The sequence below is a fragment of the Alnus glutinosa genome, chromosome 10 (genome assembly GCF_958979055.1).
Source record: "Alnus glutinosa chromosome 10, dhAlnGlut1.1, whole genome shotgun sequence".
Classification (NCBI taxonomy): domain Eukaryota; kingdom Viridiplantae; phylum Streptophyta; class Magnoliopsida; order Fagales; family Betulaceae; genus Alnus; species Alnus glutinosa.
The window spans coordinates 20027572-20030062 of record NC_084895.1 but is presented as its reverse complement, the minus strand read 5'-3'; the positions used below and the strand labels follow the sequence as shown (position 1 = coordinate 20030062).

Sequence of the window (2491 nt, the reverse complement as noted above, 5' to 3'; positions counted from 1 at the left end):
GTTAATAACAGGTTCTTGAAGCTCAAAAAATATATATATATTTTGTAATAATCACATATAAGGAGATTGCTTGCTTTCTTCATCTTCTTCTTCTTTAATGAATAAGTAACTTTTTCCAAACCACCAAAGCTCTTTACAGAAACTCGATCACTTTAACAAACAGCTAAAGTATTGATCACAAAGACAACAGTAGTACAAATATCAGATATAAATGAATAAGCTCTGCAGCTGATTCGATACTATTGTATTTATTATTTCCACTGGTTGTTGATTGTTTGGCACTAGGAAAACAAACCTGAGGGATAGAAAAGATGGCTAGTGATTTCATTGGAGAAAAACTTGAAAGCAACGACGTGCTCATTGATCTTCCACTGGTCATGGAGCCTCCTTTGAGGCCTGGGTGCTGTATCTACCGTGTTCCCAAGAATCTGCGCAAGATAAACAAAGCAGCCTCCACTCCTAAGCTAGTTTCGGGAGGCCTCTTTCATTAAGGTCTGAAAGAATTGAGGGATATGGAAAAGCACAAACTGAGATATTTTAAGGATTTCTTGTATCGGACCAGAAAGAGTCAGGAGGATCTTCTAAAGATCATTCAAGACAATTGTTGGTACAGTTTTCGGTATGGTGTGAATCTGCACGTCCCTTTGATGTTCTTCACACTTCTCAATAACTCTGCAAAATAACAAAACATAGGGACCCTTCCGGGGGTCCCGCTCCGATGCCTAAGTTAGCTTCTGTGAAAAAATAATGTTCTATGCATAAAATTGAGTCTTCTTTTATACCTGGGGTATGAGCCTATTTATAGGCAAAGAGGTGGAGTCAAAGCTGGATTAGAATTCCTGCTCCTTGTCGATTTAGAACTGCTGTCAGAGTTTTAATCGAGATCTAGAATTAATATCAAAGTTCTAATTGGACTCTGATCCTTTATTAGACTTCTAATCTGATATCTTCTTAGACTTCTGATCTGATATCTTCTTAGACTTCTGATATGATCATTATTCTTATCTGTTTGGGCATTTTTTGACTTCCGAATTTCCTCTTTGGATCGGGTTGAGTGAGATTTATCCCCAACAACAATGAAGTAAGAATCCATCATTGCTATTCAGAGGACTATAAACTTAGCAGTAAAGATTTTGTGAAAATGATTCTATTGGATGCCATCTTTATAATTCAGCTCTTCGTAAGGACCTGTGAAAAAGAAAATGATTACATCTCAAGTCAGCCATGGCTGGAAGGTGGTACACAACATGACTTGATATTACTTGAGAATCAACTTTCTTTTTTGGTTCTTAAGGAATTGTATACTTTCGCCTTCCGTGACTCTTCCAATCCCAACCCTCAGCTTGATTTTATTATGCATTCAGTCGTTTACTTTGGTGCTTACATTTATCGTGAGTTTCATGATGATATGCAGCTGCCAAAAGAGTTCAAAAACGAGGAAGTAAAACACTTCACAGATTTGATAAGATATGTGTTCTCTTCAATACCAAATCTGAAACCTACAGAAAATTTGGATAATCTATATTGTGCCAAAAGGTTGATGAGGCAGGATTGAAATTCAAACCAGTTGAAAATAGAAGCTTACGTAACAGAACATTAGCCGGGAATAAGTGCTTGAAATGCTTTCTGTGCTTCAATTTGTCATGGCTCTTGGCTTGCTTACAATGCTTGAAAAGATTTCCGCCCTTGGAGCGTATGCAGTATATCTTGGAAATCCCACCCTTAAATATTTATGATGAAACAGAATCTCTTTCCGAAACCTCATGGCTCAGGAGCAGTGTCATTATCCATCTTACACTGACATCTGCAATTATGTTGTGCTATTGGACTATTTAATCGACACTGAACAAGATGTGGATTTACTTGTCGAACAAAAGATCATTATTAACAATATCGGTAGGAACGTTCGAGCGACGAATCTAATTAACAAACTCTGCCTTCAGATTGTGGAACATGAATCTAGTTACACAGTTCTAGGTAAAGAGATTGACCAGTACTGTTATAATCATTGGAATCGCATCATGGCAACCATGAAAAGTGTGTATTTCAGTGATTTTTGGAGATGCACCGCAACTATGGTTGCACTAATTGTCTTGGGTTTCACTTTCTGGAATTTCCTTAAGCCTTTTGTACTCGAGAAGTAGATTGAAAAGAGAATGTTTCAGTTTTTGTTGGAGTGCTTTGTTTTTAGCTGCAATGGATTCTTTGCTTTAATTTAGCTACAATGGATGCAAGACATGTGAACTTTGCAAGGTTGTTTAGCTAATTGTAATATCCTCTATACATCCCATCCTTAATAGCTTGTAATCTTGAACGTCGTAAGTGGTTTATGATCGATAGTTCAGTAATAAAAAAATGTGTTTTAGCATTGATGGAGTTTTATGCACTGTGGTTTCTACTGAATTCTATCATATTTATGCTCATATGAGTTAAGTTTCTCTACTCTTCTTGTCCTTCGTTTTTTTTTTTTTTTTAATTTCTTTTCTTAAAA

The 2491-nt window shown here is 36.4% G+C and overlaps 1 pseudogene; it reads left to right on the top strand.

Moving 5' to 3' along the window:
• Positions 1–289: 289 nt before the first annotated feature.
• On the top strand, positions 290–2144 carry LOC133879158 (UPF0481 protein At3g47200-like; annotated as a pseudogene).
• The last annotated feature ends 347 nt before the right edge of the window (positions 2145–2491 follow it).